Consider the following 17,592-nt stretch of genomic DNA (forward strand, 5'->3'; position numbering starts at 1 on the left):
TCTGACACATATATCCTCTTGGTCAATCTTTCCTCACTCATTCTCTCCATGTGAACAAACCATTTCAAAACACCCTCTTCTGCTCTCTCAACCACACTCTTTTTATTACCACACATCTCTCTTACCCTTACATTACTTACTCGATCAAACCACCTCACACCACATATTGTCCTCAAAATCTCATTTCCAGCACATCCACTCTCCTCCGCACAACTCTATCTATAGCCCACGCCTCACAACCATATAACATTGTTGGAACCACTATTCCTTCAAATATACCCATTTTTGCTTTCCAAGATAATGTTCTCGACTTCCACACATTCTTCAATGCTCCCAGAACTTTCGTCCCCTCCCCCACCCTATGATTCACTTCCACTTCCATGGTTCCATCCACTGCCAAATCCACTCCCAGATATCTAAAACACTTTACTTCCTCCAGTTTTTCTCCATTCAAACTTACCTCCCAATTGACTTGCCCCTCAACCCTACTGTACCTAATAACCTTGCTCTTATTCACATTTACTCTCACCTTTCTTCTTTCACACACTTTACCAAACTCAGTCACCAGCTTCTGCAGTTTCTCACTCGAATCAACCACCAGCACTGTATCATCAGCAAACAACAACTGACTCACTTCCCAAGCTCTCTCATCCATAACAAACTGCATACTTGCCCCTCTTTCCAAAACTCTTACTTTCACCTCCCTAACAACCCCATCCATAAACAAATTAAACAACCATGGAGACATCACACAACCCCTGCCGCAAACCTACATTTACTGAGAACCAATCACTTTCCTCTCTTCCTACACATACACATGCCTTACATCCTTGATAAAAACTTTTCACTGCTTCTAACAACTTGCCTCCCACACCATATATTCTTAATACCTTCCACAGAGCATCTCTATCAACTCTATCATATGCCTTCTCCAGATCCATAAATGCTACATACAAATCCATTTGCTTTTCTAAGTATTTCTCACATACATTCTTCAAAGCAAACACCTGATCCACACATCCTCTACCACTTCTGAAACCACACTGCTCTTCCCCAATCTGATGCTCTGTACATGCCTTCACCCTCTCAATAAATACCCTCCCATATAATTTCCCAGAAAAACTCAACAAACTTTTACCTCTGTATTTTGAGCACTCACTTTTATCCCCTTTGCCTTTGTACAATGGCACTATGCAAGCATTCCTCCAATCCTCAGGCACCTCATCATGAGTCATACATACATTAAATAACCTTACCAACCAGTCAACAATACAGTCATCCCCTTTTTTAATAAATTCCACGGCAATACCATCCAAACCCACTGCCTTGCCGGCTTTCATCTTCCGCAAAGCTTTTACTACCTCTTCTCTGTTTGCATTATTTCCCTGCAAAAATCGTCCAAATGCCTCTCTCTTCTCTTTCAATAATAATCTTACTTCTTCATCCCACCACTCACTACCCTGTCTAATCAACCCACCTCCCACGCTTCTCATGCCACAAGCATCTTTTGTACAAGCCATCACTGCTTCCCTAAATACATCCCATTCCTCTCCCACTCCCCTTACCTCCTTTGTTCTCACCTTTTTCCATTCTGTACTCAGTCTCTCCTGGTACTTCCTCACCCAAGTCTCCTTCCCAAGCTCACTTACTCTCACCACTCTCTTCACCCCAACATTCTCTCTTCTTTTCTGAAAACACCTACAAATCTTCACCTTCGCCTCCACAAGATAATGATCAGACATCCCTCCAGTTGCACCTCTCAGCACATTAACATCCAAAAGTCTCTCTTTCGCGTGCCTATCAATTAACACATAATCCAATAATGCTCTTTGGCCATCTCTCCTACTTACATACGTATACTTATGTATATCTCTCTTTTTAAACCACGTATTCCCAATCACCAGTCCTTTTTCAGCACATAAATCTACAAGCTCTTCACCATTTCCATTTACAACACTGAACACCCCATGTGCACCAATTATTCCCTCAACTGCCACATCACTCACCTTTGCATTCAAATCACCCATCACTATAACCCAGTCTTGTGCATCAATACTACTAACACACTCACTCAACTGCTCCCCAAACACTTGCCTCTCATGATCTTTCTTCTCATGCCCAGGTGCATATGCACCAATAATCACCCATCTCTTTCCATCCACTTTCAGTTTTACCCATATCAATCTAGAGTTCACTTTCTTACACTCTATCACATACTTCCACCACTCCTGTTTCAGGATATGCTTCAGGATAATATGTTATCATACTTGTTCTGTCAGAGATTTTTTCAGGATAAATACTAATTCCAAGAGTTCTTTGTGATCTGATGGACATGTCAGTGGCTGAAACAAGTTGTAATAGGGGATGTGAAGGAAACACAGCCAATATCTCCAAGGTATGATCCTATATGTATGGAGATGATGGCTCATAATAAGAAATATGATATAACGAGAACAGGGCCATCTATGATATGTTTGATTAAGTTTTATCAAGAAAACAATGCCCTAAGATAATGATCCTTCACTTTACAGTCAAGCAGTGCTTGATGACTGTAGGATACTCAAACTTATGCCATTTCAAGATCTGTGCATCTCTCCTGTTGAAGATAGGGAAGATGGGATTCAAACATTACTGTACATTCCTTTGAACTACTATTGAATTGAAATGAAAATTTTGTTTTGTGATGTTTTGTGATGATTTACATGAAAAAGGGACTGATTTCAATTATGAAGAAGAATTATGTGTCTCAGGATTCATGTTTCAAGGTTTACCTATAAAATGCACTTGCTGAAAACAGAAGGGCATTATGCATAAATATATAAATATTATAAATAAAAACAATTTGTCTGAATTCAAGCAGTCATTCCCGAAAGTACACAGTTGAGGAATTGCATAATTACAGTCATAACGGTTACTAGTCAATTAATCACAAAAGAGATAAGATCAAGATAGGGCTGGATACCTATACACTTTGGATAAGCACATGAGTGAAGTAAATCTATCAGAGGTCTATCTACACAGTACAGGAAGTTCTACTGAACAAATTTTATGGTTTATTCATTTATACAGTTTGTGTTGATCTGTTGAAAATTACATGATTTAATGTAATGGATGAACTGCAGCAGATTATGTTCACATACATCATATATTCCATATTGAACATTAAGTAATGTGTTGACACACATTATGTATTTAATAGGTGAACACTGAGTGATGTAAAGATACATACATGTTAAACTGCAGTAAACTGTGTTGAAAGACTTTATGTATTTAATGGTGAGCATAACGTGATGAATATTTTCACACAGGTTGCATTACAGTAATATAGATGTAGACATACACATAACTATGGGAAAACTAAGCTATTTGCTTACTTAGCTGTTTAAAGACTGTTTATGACATTCGGAGATATAGGATGATACTTGTATCTGTAAAGCACTGACTGGTACAAGGTGATTGTGTGATGGACATCGATAAGGTGACTGCCACTCTGACCCTAGAAGATACTGTTATCAAGTCACTTAGGTCAGACAGATCACAATTCCAACAGTTATAGGACCATGGTTTATTGTTTACACTGAGGCGACCATAGCTTCGACAAAGGCCTCTTGAGAAACTTTCACCGAGTGAGTTACTGGTTCCTTAGTGAGGGTAATATGTATCGCTTTCACAATAAAATTAATTGGAGGATGGCACCCTTGTTTGAAGATGGTAGATCCAAACAGGAATATTCCAAGTATCGAGCAGGGGAGTTCAAATTGACATGTGACCTGTAGGTGGTGCGGGAGTGCCATCGACACACGTCCTACTCCATCGAAGTAAATACCAAAACATTAATCATTAGCAATGCTGACGTAGCATTACTGTGCAGAGAAATTGCATACATTTATGAGTGTAAGGAAACTTCAACACTGGCATAGTTAAGTAAGTGCATACATATTACATCACACAATGAAGGATGTATCACATGGCAGGTAGAGTTGGCCATGGCAATAGCAACGAGTTGCCTGAAAAAATACATATCTATGAGCCTCGTCATATATGAGTAAAGCTCTACCACATTCCCTTATATGTCATGTATTTAAGAAATAAAAACTCATATGGGATGGAAAAAATAAAAGGTTTTTATTTTCTGAAAAGTCCCTCAATGGAGGTATCATAATACACAGGGGTCACAGTGGTCAGTGGGTTAACCAATTTGGAAAATGTGAATTTTCAGGGTTGGAAAAGATAACTCAGTGAGAAATTAAAAATCCAGCCACTAAGTGTCTCTTGGTTCATTAAGGGTGCTTATCTACAAAGACTACCGCTTTCTGAGAATAATTCTAAAGTGAAAATAAGTATTACATAAATGTAAATGCAAAAATCTTTATGAATAATACCCATTAATAGATATCAGTCATTCAATGAATGAGGATCACCGGGCTTTCAACTCACTCATCCCCACTATCTCTACTAAAGGAATTAAGCTCGATATTTTGGGCTATCTCATAACCATCTACGTTACTTCTCTAGTCTCTCCATATTTTTGCATCATGATGTATTTCTATTCATGAAAAGTAATTAATCATTAATGAACATGCAGCAGATGCTCACTTCCCCAAAACTTTTCCTCTATCCCCTCCTTGCTCCCCTACAACCACTCTCTGGGGTCTCCATGCATTCACTTCAGCCCTATACCATGGCCACAAGTCAAGATAACCTAATTCTTAGTACACATCTGTGAGGGAAGAAGACCTCTCAACATTTCACCAGGTATTGAAGTTGCTGCTGTAAGTACCATATTAAGCAGCTGACCTGAACCTCCCTGAGAAGGGCCATGGGCCACAGATAGCCTGACCTTCACTGACTTCAAACAGTCCAGCAACAGAGAGGGAGGACAGAGCCTGCAACTCTCGACCCTAACAAGCCACCTTCATCCTTAAAGATAGAAGCTCTGTCTTCTCCTGGTTGCACCAAACAGCTGCATCTCTTATTCCCTACGGGAAATGCTTTTCCTCCCAGACTGCCTCTAATATACCCTGGTATCACTGGAAACGGGTCAGTCAGGCACACTGGTACCTGAAGTATGACTCAAAGCCATTCTTTAGGACACCACCCAAATCATTCACTATCTAAGATATGGCACTTGACATTTAATCTTCCTGGCAGATTTCCTTATGGTGTTTCATCCCTGACATCCACCTTAGGCTGGTCTCACAAGAGACAAAGTCTTTGCCTACCATGAAAAGCAGCTGTAATGATGGGATCAATGGCCACACCAACAGCACTTCTGCAGAACAAGCACAAGCACTGTCCATGACTGTAGCATGCACCGCATCTCCTTCCTACAGAAGCTCCATACACACCCTTGGATCCTGCTTCACCTCCTGTATCATCATTGGCAATGAGACACTCCAATCAATCTTGTCCCACATCTCACCCTACCTCACTTGACCTCTCCACCCTACTAAAATCCCACACCTTTAGTGGTACTATGCCTTTGCTCCATCATCTCAGTACATTATCCAATAAAGTACTATGGATACATGTTTCTATATCCCACTCTCAGTTCCATCATCAAACATTAAAAAACAATAACCTCCCAAGAACATCACTAAACATACTCTTATTTTCATGTGTACTTCCTTCATTATATGATGGGAAACATAACATTCAAAACTTTGACCTTTTTTTCATCCAAATTGTCAGCAACATTTCACAATTATGCTGGCTTTTCAGGGTTAATACACATATATGCACCTTTGTTATAAACATTACTCTTATCGTTTCTTTAAATTTTTCAAAGATTGGCCATCATGAAGATTACACCCTAAGGATGCTAATTCTTCATATAACCTTGTATTTCATTATATAAGTACAAACCAAATATTCCTATTTCATGATCCACAAGCTTGCAATGCAGACTCATCTGCTCTGCAAATCTTTTGGACTTTCTCAAGCTCTCTATAGATCCAGCTAATAATAGTATAAATCAGACTTTCTGCCTTTAGCTTGCACATTCTATACAATTATCACTCATACAATAATCTATTAATCATAGCACTCGTTCCTAAATCATTCATAAACAGTTTTTATGTTTATGCATATACAAAGATGATCAAATAAATTTCATAATTGCTTCCATGTTTACTATAATTTCCAGATCATATCCAATATATAACAAATATTATTTCACTGATAATCACATGAATATCTAATAAAGGCGTACCCAGATGGGCTAACATCCTCATAATGATATATCTAATGAGTTTAAATCTTTTCTTCTCAACAGGATAAAAAAGAGCGTTTAAATTACAGAGGTATAAGTTTGTTGAGTAAATGTGAATAAGAGCAAGGTTATTAGGTACAGTAGGGTTGAGGGTCAAGTCAATTGGGAGGTGAGTTTGAATGGAGAAAAACTGGAGGAAGTGAAGTGTTTTAGATATCTGGGAGTGGATCTGGCAGCGGATGGAACCATGGAAGCGGAAGTGGATCATAGGGTGGGGGAGGGGGCGAAAATTTTGGGAGCCTTGAAAAATGTGTGGAAGTCGAGAACATTATCTCGGAAAGCAAAAATGGGTATGTTTGAAGGAATAGTGGTTCCAACAATGTTGTATGGTTGCGAGGCGTGGGCTATGGATAGAGTTGTGCGCAGGAGGATGGATGTGCTGGAAATGAGATGTTTGAGGACAATGTGTGGTGTGAGGTGGTTTGATCGAGTAAGTAACGTAAGGGTAAGAGAGATGTGTGGAAATAAAAAGAGCGTGGTTGAGAGAGCAGAAGAGGGTGTTTTGAAATGGTTTGGGCACATGGAGAGAATGAGTGAGGAAAGATTGACCAAGAGGATATATGTGTCGGAGGTGGAGGGAACGAGGAGAAGAGGGAGACCAAATTGGAGGTGGAAAGATGGAGTGAAAAAGATTTTGTGTGATCGGGGCCTGAACATGCAGGAGGGTGAAAGGAGGGCAAGGAATAGAGTGAATTGGAGCGATGTGGTATACAGGGTTTGACGTGCTGTCAGTGGATTGAATCAAGGCATGTGAAGCGTCTGGGGTAAACCATGGAAAGCTGTGTAGGTATGTATATTTGCGTGTGTGGACGTGTGTATGTACATGTGTATGGGGGGGGGGGGTTGGGCCATTTCTTTCGTCTGTTTCCTTGCGCTACCTCGCAAACGCGGGAGACAGCGACAAAGTATAAAAAAAAAAAAAAAAAAAAGTTTGTTGAGTATTTCTGGGAAATTATGTGGGAGGGTATTGATTGAGAGGGTGAAGGCATGCACAGAGCATCAGACTGGGGAAGAGCAGTGTGGTTTCAGAAGTGGTAGAGGATGTGTGGATCAAGTGTTTGCTTTGAAGAATGTATGTGAGAAATACTTAGAAAAACAAATGGATTTGTATGTAGCATTTATGAATCTTGATAGAGTTAATAGAGATGCTCTGTGGAAGGTATTAAGAATATATGGTGTGGGAGGCAAGTTGCTAGAAGCAGTGAAAAGTTTTTTATCGAGGATGTAAGGCATGTGTAGGAGTAGGAAGAGAGGATAATGATTGGTTCTCAGTGAATGTCAGTTTGCGGCAGGGGTGCATGATGTCTCCATGGTTGTTTAAATTGTTTATGGATGGGGTTGTTAGGGAGGTGAATGTAAGAGTTTTGGAGAGAGGAGCAAGTATGCAGTCTGTTGTGGATGAGAGGGCTTGGGAAGTGAGTCAGCTGTTGTTCACTGATGATACAGCACTGGTGGCTGATTTGGGTGAGAAACTGTAGAAGCTGGTGACTGAGTTTGGTAAAATGTGTGAAAGAAGAAAGCTGAGAGGTAATATGAATAAGAGCAAGGTTATCAGGTACAGTAGGGTTGAGGGACAGGTCAATTGGGAGGTAAGCTTGAATGGAGAAAAACTGGAGGAAGTGAAGTCTTTTAGATATCTAGGAGTGGATTTGGCAGCAGATGGAACCATGGAAGCGGAAGTGAGTCGCAGGATGGGGAGGGGGCAAAGGTTCTGGCAGCATAGAAGAATGTGTGGAAGGCGAGAACATTATCTTGGTAAGCAAAAATGGGTATGTTTGAAGGAATAGTGGTTCTAGCAATGTTATATGGTTGCGAGGTGTGGGCTATAGATAGGGTTGTGCAGAGGAGGGTGGATGTGTTGGAAATGAGATGTCTGAGGACAATATGTGGTGTGAGGAGGTTTGATCGAGTAAGTAATGAAAGTGTACAAGAGATGTGTGATAATAAAAAGAGTGTGGTTGAGAGAGCCGAAGAGGGTGTATTGAAATGTTTGGTCACATAGAAAGGAGTGCAGGAAAGATTGATAAAGAGGATATATGTGTCAGAGGTGGAGGGAACGAGGAGAAGTGGGAGACCAAATTGGAGGTCGAAGGATGGAGTGAAAAAGATTTTGAGCGATCGGGGCCTGAATATGCAGGAGGGTGAAAGGCATGCAAGGAATAGAGTGAATTGGAACGATGAGGTATACCTGGGTCGATGTGCTGTCAATGGATTGAACCAGGGTATGTGAAGCGTCTGGGGTAAACCACGGAAAGTTTTGTGGGGCCTGGATGTGGAGAGGGATCTGTGGTTTTATGCATAATACATAACAGATAGAGAATGAGTGTGACCGAATGTGGCTTTTGTTGTCTTTTCCTTGTGCTACCTCACGCATGTGCAGGGGGAGGGGGTGTCATTTCATGGGTGGCGGGGTGGCGATGAGAATAAATAAAGGCAGCAAGTATTAAAAAATAGTGAGAGGGGAGGCTTTCCAGCCCCCCGCTCCCTCCCCCTTTTGTTCGCCTTCTGCGACACATATAGAGCGCGTGGGAGGTGTTCTTGATCCCCTGTCTCCAGGGATAGTATATATATAAGTGTTTTAGATATCTGGGAGTGGATCTGGCAGCGGATGGAACCATGGAAGTGGAAGTGGATCATAGGGTGGGGGAGGGGGCGAAAATTCTGGGAGCCTTGAAGAATGTGTGGAAGTCGAGAACATTATCTCGGAAAGCAAAAATGGGTATGTTTGAAGGAATAGTGGTTCCAACAATGTTGTATGGTTGCGAGGCGTGGACTATGGATAGAGTTGTGCGCAGGAGGATGGATGTGCTGGAAATGAGATGTTTGAGGACAGTGTGTGGTGTGAGGTGGTTTGATCGAGTAAGTAACGTAAGGGTAAGAGAGATGTGTGGAAATAAAAAGAGCGTGGTTGAGAGAGCAGAAGAGGGTGTTTTGAAATGGTTTGGGCACATGGAGAGAATGAGTGAGGAAAGATTGACCAAGAGGATATATGTGTCGGAGGTGGAGGGAACGAGAGAAGAGGGAGACCAAATTGGAGGTGGAAAGATGGAGTGAAAAAGATTTTGTGTGATCAGGGCCTGAACATGCAGGAGGGTGAAAGGAGGGCAAAGAATAGAGTGAATTGGAGCGATGTGGTATACCGGGGTTGACGTGCTGTCAGTGGATTGAATCAAGGCATGTGAAGCGTCTGGGGTAAACCATGGAAAGCTGTGTAGGTATGTATATTGCGTGTGTGGACGTATGTATATACATGTGTATGGGGGGGGGTTGGGTCATTTCTTTCGTCTGTTTCCTTGCGCTACCTCGCAAACGCGGGAGACAGCGACAAAGTATAAAAAAAAAATATATATATATATGTGAATAAAGGCAGACAGTGTGAGTTGTGTACATGGGTATATATGTGTATGTCTGTGTGTGTATATATATGTATACATTGAGATGTATAGGTATGTATATGTGCTGTGTGTGGACGTGTATGTATATACATATGTATGTGGGTGGGTTGGGCCATTCTTTGGTCTGTTTCCTTGCGCTACCTCGCTGATGCGGGAGACAGCAACAAAGCAAAATAAATATATATAAATTTTTTTTTTCCAAAAGAAGGAACAGAGAAGGGGGCCAGGTGAGGATATTCCCTCAAAGGCCCAGTCCTCTGTTCTTAAGAAAGAAAAGAAAGAAAGAAAGAAAGAAAAGAAAGAAAAGATATATATTGGATTACGTGTTAATTGACAGGCGTGCGAAAGAGAGACTTTTGGATGTTAATGTGCTGAGAGGTGCAACTGGAGGGATGTCTGATCATTATCTTGTGGAGGCTAAGGTGAAGATCTGTATGGGTTTTCAGAAAAGAAGAGTGAATGTTGGGGTGAAGAGGGTGGTGAGAGTAAGTGAGCTTGAGAAGGAGACCTGTGTGAGGAAGTACCAGGAGAGACTGAGTACAGAATGGAAAAAGGTGAGAACAATGGAAGCAAGGGGAGTGGGGGAGGAATGGGATGTATTTAGGGAATCAGTGATGGATTGTGCAAAAGATGCTTGTGGCATGAGAAGAGTGGGAGGTGGGTTGATTAGAAAGGGTAGTGAGTGGTGGGATGAAGAAGTAAGATTATTAGTGAAAGAGAAGAGAGAGGCATTTGGACGATTTTTGCAGGGAAAAAATGCAATTGAGTGGGAGATGTATAAAAGAAAGAGACAGGAGGTCAAGAGAAAGGTGCAAGAGGTGAAAAAAAGGGCAAATGAGAGTTGGGGTGAGAGAGTATCATTAAATTTTAGGGAGAATAAAAAGATGTTCTGGAAGGAGGTAAATAAAGTGCGTAAGACAAGGGAGCAAATGGGAACTTCAGTGAAGGGCGCAAATGGGGAGGTGATAACAAGTAGTGGTGATGTGAGAAGGAGATGGAGTGAGTATTTTGAAGGTTTGTTGAATGTGTTTGATGATAGAGTGGCAGATATAGGGTGTTTTGGTCGAGGTGGTGTGCAAAGTGAGAGGGTTAGGGAAAATGATTTGGTAAACAGAGAAGAGGTAGTGAAAGCTTTGCGGAAGATGAAAGCCGGCAAGGCAGCAGGTTTGGATGGTATTGCAGTGGAATTTATTAAAAAAGGGGGTGACTGTATTGTTGACTGGTTAGTAAGGTTATTTAATGTATGTATGACTCATGGTGAGGTGCCTGAGGATTGGCGGAATGCGTGCATAGTGCCATTGTACAAAGGCAAAGGGGATAAGAGTGAGTGCTCAAATTACAGAGGTATAAGTTTGTTGAGTATTCCTGGTAAATTATATGGGAGGGTATTGATTGAGAGGGTGAAGGCATGTACAGAGCATCAGATTGGGGAAGAGCAGTGTGGTTTCAGAAGTGGTAGAGGATGTGTGGATCAGGTGTTTGCTTTGAAGAATGTATGTGAGAAATACTTAGAAAAGCAAATGGATTTGTATGTAGCATTTATGGATCTGGAGAAGGCATATGATAGAGTTGATAGAGATGCTCTGTGGAAGGTATTAAGAATATATGGTGTGGGAGGAAAGTTGTTAGAAGCAGTGAAAAGTTTTTATCGAGGATGTAAGGCATGTGTACGTGTAGGAAGAGAGGAAAGTGATTGGTTCTCAGTGAATGTAGGTTTGCGGCAGGGGTGTGTGATGTCTCCATGGTTGTTTAATTTGTTTATGGATGGGGTTGTTAGGGAGGTAAATGCAAGAGTTTTGGAAAGAGGGGCAAGTATGAAGTCTGTTGGGGATGAGAGAGCTTGGGAAGTGAGTCAGTTGTTGTTCGCTGATGATACAGCGCTGGTGGCTGATTCATGTGAGAAACTGCAGAAGCTGGTGACTGAGTTTGGTAAAGTGTGTGGAAGAAGAAAGTTAAGAGTAAATGTGAATAAGAGCAAGGTTATTAGGTACAGTAGGGTTGAGGGTCAAGTCAATTGGGAGGTGAGTTTGAATGGAGAAAAACTGGAGGAAGTAAAGTGTTTTAGATATCTGGGAGTGGATCTGGCAGCGGATGGAACCATGGAAGCGGAAGTGGATCATAGGGTGGGGGAGGGCGCGAAAATTTCTGGGGGCCTTGAAGAATGTGTGGAAGTCGAGAACATTATCTCGGAAAGCAAAAATGGGTATGTTTGAAGGAATAGTGGTTCCAACAATGTTGTATGGTTGCGAGGCGTGGGTTATGGATAGAGTTGTGCGCAGGAGGATGGATGTGCTGGAAATGAGATGTTTGAGGACAATGTGTGGTGTGAGGTGGTTTGAACGAGTGAGTAACGTAAGGGTAAGAGAGATGTGTGGAAATAAAAAGAGTGTGGTTGAGAGAGCAGAAGAGGGTGTTTTGAAGTGGTTTGGGCACATGGAGAGAATGAGTGAGGAAAGATTGACCAAGAGGATATATGTGTCGGAGGTGGAGGGAACGAGGAGAAGAGGGAGACCAAATTGGAGGTGGAAAGATGGAGTGAAAAAGATTTTGTGTGATCGGGGCCTGAACATGCAGGTGGGTGAAAGGAGGGCAAGGAATAGAGTGAATTGGAGCGATGTGGTATACCGGGGTTGACGTGCTGTCAGTGGATTGAATCAAGGCATGTGAAGCGTCTGGGGTAAACCATGGAAAGCTGTGTAGGTATGTATATTTGCGTGTGTGGACGTATGTATATACATGTGTATGGGGGGGGGTTGGGCCATTTCTTTCATCTGTTTCCTTGCGCTACCTCGCAAACGCGGGAGACAGCAACAAAGTATAAAAAAAAAAAAAAATATATATATATATATATATATATATATATATATATATATATATATATATATACACATATATGTATTTTTTTTATTTTTTTTGATTTTCCAAAAGAAGGAACAGAGAACGAGGCCAGGTGAGGATATTCCCTCAGAGGCCCAGTCCTCTGTTCTTAACGCTACCTTGCTAACGCAGGAAATGGCGAATAGTATGAAAGAAAAAGAAAAAGTATATATATATATATATATATATATATAGATGGTAGAGGATGTGTGGATCAGGTGTTTACTTTGAAGAATGTATGTGAGAAATACTTAGAAAAGCAAATGGATTTGTATGTAGCATTTATGGATCTGGAGAAGGCATATGATAGAGTTGATAGAGATGCTCTGTGGAAGGTATTAAGAATATATGGTGTGGGAGGAAAGTTGTTAGAAGCAGTGAAAAGTTTTTATCAAGGTTGTAAGGCATGTGTACGTGTAGGAAGAGAGGAAAGTGATTGGTTCTCAGTGAATGTAGGTTTGCGGCAGGGGTGTGTGATGTCTCCATGGTTGTTTAATTTGTTTATGGATGGGGTTGTTAGGGAGGTGAATGCAAGTGTTTTGGAAAGAGGGGCAAGTATGAAGTCTGTTGGGGATGAGAGAGCTTGGGAAGTGAGTCAGTTGTTGTTCGCTGATGATACAGCGCTGGTGGCTGATTCATGTGAGAAACTGCAGAAGCTGGTGACTGAGTTTGGTAAAGTGTGTGAAAGAAGAAAGTTAAGAGTAAATGTGAATAAGAGCAAGGTTATTAGGTATAGTAGGGTTGAGGGTCAAGTCAATTGGGAGGTGAGTTTGAATGGAGAAAAATTGGAGGAAGTAAAGTGTTTTAGATATCTGGGAGTGGATCTGGCAGCGGATGGAACCATGGAAGAGGAAGTGGATCATAGGGTGGGGGAGGGGGCGAAAATCCTGGGAGCCTTGAAGAATGTGTGGAAGTAGAGAACATTATCTCGGAAAGCAAAAATGGGTATGTTTGAAGGAATAGTGGTTCCAACAATTTTGTATGGTTGCGAGGCGTGGGCTATGGATAGAGTTGTGCGCAGGAGGGTGGATGTGCTGGAAATGAGATGTTTGAGGACAATGTGTGTTGTGAGGTGGTTTGATCGAGTAAGTAACGTTAGGGTAAGAGAGATGTGTGGAAATAAAAAGAGCGTGGTTGAGAGAGCAGAAGAGGGTGTTTTGAAATGGTTTGGGCACATGGAGAGAATGAGTGAGGAAAGATTGACCAAGAGGATATATGTGTCGGAGGTGGAGGGAACGAGGAGAAGTGGGAGACCAAATTGGAGGTGGAAAGATGGAGTGAATAAGATTTTGTGTGATCGGGGCCTGAACATGCAGGAGGGTGAAAGGAGGGCAAGGAATAGAGTGAATTGGATCGATGTGGTATACCGGGGTTGACGTGCTGGCAGTGGATTGAATCAGGGCATGTGAAGCGTCTGGGGTAAACCATGGAAAGCTGTGTAGGTATGTATATACATGTGTATGGGGGTGGGTTGGGCCATTTCTTTCGTCTGTTTCCTTGCGCTACCTCGCAAACGCGGGAGACAGCGACAAAGAAAAAAAAAATATATATATATATATATGTGGTATACTGGGGTTGACGTGCTGTCAGTGGATTGAATCAGGGCATGTGAAGCGTCTGGGGTAAACCATGGAAAGTGTGTGGTTCCTGGATGTAGAAAGGGAGCTGTGGTTTCGGGCATTATTGCATGACAGCTAGAGACTGAGTGTGAACGAATGAGGCCTTTGTTGTCTTTTCCTAGCGCTACCCCAGCACACATGAGGGGGAGGGGGATGGTATTCCATGTGTGGCGAGGTGGCGATGGGAATGAATAAAGGCAGACAGTGTGAATTGTGTGGATGGGTGTATGTGTCTGTGTGTGTATATATGTGTACATTGAGATGTATAGGTATGTATATTTGCGTGTGTGGACGTGTGTGTATATACATGTGTATGGGGGTGGGTTGGGCCATTTCTTTCGTCTGTTTCCTTGCGCTACCTCGCAAACGCGGGAGACAGCGACAAAGCAAAATAAATAAAATAAATAAATAGCACGTATGAATTATGTACACGTGTATATATATGTATATGTCTATCCTTGGGGATAGGGGAGAAAGAATACCCACATATTCCCTGCGTGTCATAGAAGGCAACTAAAGGGAGGGAGTGAGGGGCCGGAAATCCTCCCCTCTCGTTTCTGATTTTCCAAAAGAAGGAACAAAGAGGGGGGCCAAGTGAGGATTTCTCTCAAAGGCTCAGCCCTCTGTTCTTAATGCTACCTCGCTAATGCGGGAGATGGCGAATAGTATGAAAGAAAAAGAGAGAATGTTTATATATGTATACGTTGAAATGTATAGGTATGTATATGTGCATGTGTAGACGTGTATGTATATACATATGTATGTGGGTGGGTTGGGCCATTCTTTCATCTGTGTCCTTGCACTACATAGCTAACGCAGGAGACAGCGACAAAGTATAATAAAATATGTATAATAAAAATATAGGATTATCAACACAAGAAATGAATTGCTAATAAAAGTACTGTCGTTGAAAGTAACACATTCAAGAACAGATGATAAATATTTCACCCAAAGTTTCTGAGAAAATTTGTATCTGCAGCTACCATGTACATAAATCATTCTTATTAAGTTACCTCTTCACTTTACTTTTTTCCTATTTCAAAATAGCAACTTCAAAAGAACTTATATGCCTATGCTATTTGCTTTTCTTCATGACTTCTCACACAATCGTCCTATAAATTCAATAAAATTGAGCTTTAAACATATTTGCATTCATTAATGATATTCCAACATTTTCATCCCTATTCATGGCTTACTGCAATACAATGCAGATTCATCCATATAAATCCCACCTGATGCAAAAGAAAAAAATATTACTCAGTAATGGAAATATCTCTACAAAGGGTAGGATAAACAGCTGGATCAAAATCTTTTGAAGATTTTATAAAAATAGGTTTTTCTCTTGCTTGTATATTATGAAGTTGAATAAATCATGCTTCCCTAGAAAACATTAACTACTAAAATTCACACAATAACTGTCTTAATGAAATGTTATATACATCCTTAGAAGCAATAAAGGTATGTGGATCAAGGTTATTAATTCATGAAGCAACAGTAGCATCTGGGGTGTGTGCTAGTAAGAAAAAGAGAACTCAGCTCTGCCAAGTGAGACATCAACATCAGACAGTTTAAAGCTTTACACTGTCTCAGTAATGTTTGTTAATCTTCTTGGGTACATTGAAGCTTAAATCACTTGTTTCTTAGCAATTTCATTTTCCTCAACTGATGTTCTTTCAATTCAAAAGAGAAAGTTTTCATTTGAAAAACCCCCATTTTCAGAAACTGGGAATTACAATCTCTTGATCTTGTTGATTAAAGAAATCCATAAAACCACATAAAGAAAATTAATCTATAATCAATATATATTTCATTAGTCAAGTGGGTCTTCCACAGTATTAGATTTATTTCTCTGACCAATCTGTAACGCTCTTAAATTTCAATGGTATTTAGAGCTTTGGAACACCACAATAAATCACCAAACAAGCCATCAATCATCATCACAATGAGTCATATCAATTATATTGGTAGACCGAAATCCATGGAATTCAATCAACAGAAGCGGAAGTACAAAGGCAGCTGATGAGACTAGTCACTAACTGTGGTGGTCTGTAGATCAGATCAGCGAATATCCTCAGTATTTGTTATTGCTATTAACAAGAGCTACAGCATTGATTTCATCTAAACAATTTACTTGTAGACTCTTACTTTCAGGATACAACAGTTACTTTTAGTTTTAATGAAAAAATGAAGATTAATATCATGATTTAGCAACTGTGAACAGTAAAAACAATACTCAAACATATATGTATACATTGTTCTGATCAACATACAACTTCAGCAAGGACTGGTCTCATTAACACAGTAATACCACACCTACAGTTGATCGCATCTTCTTAAAAGTTCAACCAGTAATTATATGTAATGAAAGATCTAGTGGAAATCTATTTCTCTGAAACTCATCATCCCATATTCACCTACTCTTGATCAGACGAGCCAGCCATGAAAAATATATGGAGAGAAGGGATGTAGTTATTCTGCCACACTATTTTTTTCTTCAAGTTCATGACTTAGTTTTCATTCTTGAAAGAATTAACTTTGCTGCATAAGGACAATCACGACACGTTCAACTTTTAAACTATACTTTGAAATAGCTTGCACATCACATTAGGATCAACTCATGCCTATCACACCTCTTACAACTGTAACAAACATATCTCAAGTTTGAGTGAAAACACGTACCAATACTTTGAACATTTGAAGTGTCGTGTCTTGTGTGCTTACTTATCCATTGTTTTGTTACGCATTGTTTGATGCCACCGCTAGGGGTCCAGCACTGGGGCAAACACCTTTATCATTAGTTATGTTTCCTAATTTTTAAACTCCATTAACTAATCATTATATTGAAGTGCCTAAATTTACATACATTTTTAAACTAAACAGTATTTGACAGACAAATTAAATACTTCAAGTAAAAGTAAAAACACATTCACAGTAGGTAGTGCATCCTTGATATTAAGGATAAGAAATCGAAAGGTAAGAAGAACTATTAGTGGATTGTATTTAGTATCAATTATAATAAGACATTATACAACTAACATTCATGTTTATTCTGATATCAGTAATCAAAGACTGAACACAGTTATCATAATGTGTCAACCAGTGATGCCAACTCAACGACTAAATTATAGAATCTAGCGACCTAAAGGTGCTATTTGACGTTTATAATATTCTATGACCAGTGATTTTCAGAATATTTTCTTATATGCTAAAGAAGTTTTCAAACTGTCAATGAATATATTTTCATCAGCTAATGATCATCAATCCAAACTTCGCAGTTATGTATCGCCGGCACATAAGAATTTCATTATGAAAATACTTCTATGATCTATGCTGGTCTAAACTAGATACTTGTTCCTATTGTTTCATTCTTTCCTCGCCTTCATGAGTGGACAACTTGAGTCATGGCAAATAAGTCCGGTCACCATCGTGA

General features: G+C 40.4%; 1 protein-coding gene across 5 annotated transcripts in view; it reads right to left on the reverse strand.

Moving 5' to 3' along the window:
* Window positions 1–16,941, reverse strand: part of LOC139756395 (uncharacterized) — a 665,354-nt gene extending 648,413 nt beyond the window's left edge. For 4 of the 5 annotated variants that reach the window (XR_011714330.1, XR_011714331.1, XM_071675809.1 and 1 more), the window contains exon 1: window positions 16,842–16,941. The gene's annotated coding sequence lies outside the window, so the exon portion shown is untranslated. The remainder of the gene's footprint in view (window positions 1–16,841) is intronic. The other variant, XM_071675806.1, reaches the window with a different exon arrangement.
* Between the last annotated feature and the right edge of the window lie 651 nt (window positions 16,942–17,592).

Source organism: Panulirus ornatus, chromosome 21 (assembly GCF_036320965.1).
Source record: "Panulirus ornatus isolate Po-2019 chromosome 21, ASM3632096v1, whole genome shotgun sequence".
In the NCBI taxonomy this organism is placed as follows: Eukaryota; Metazoa; Arthropoda; class Malacostraca; order Decapoda; family Palinuridae; genus Panulirus; species Panulirus ornatus.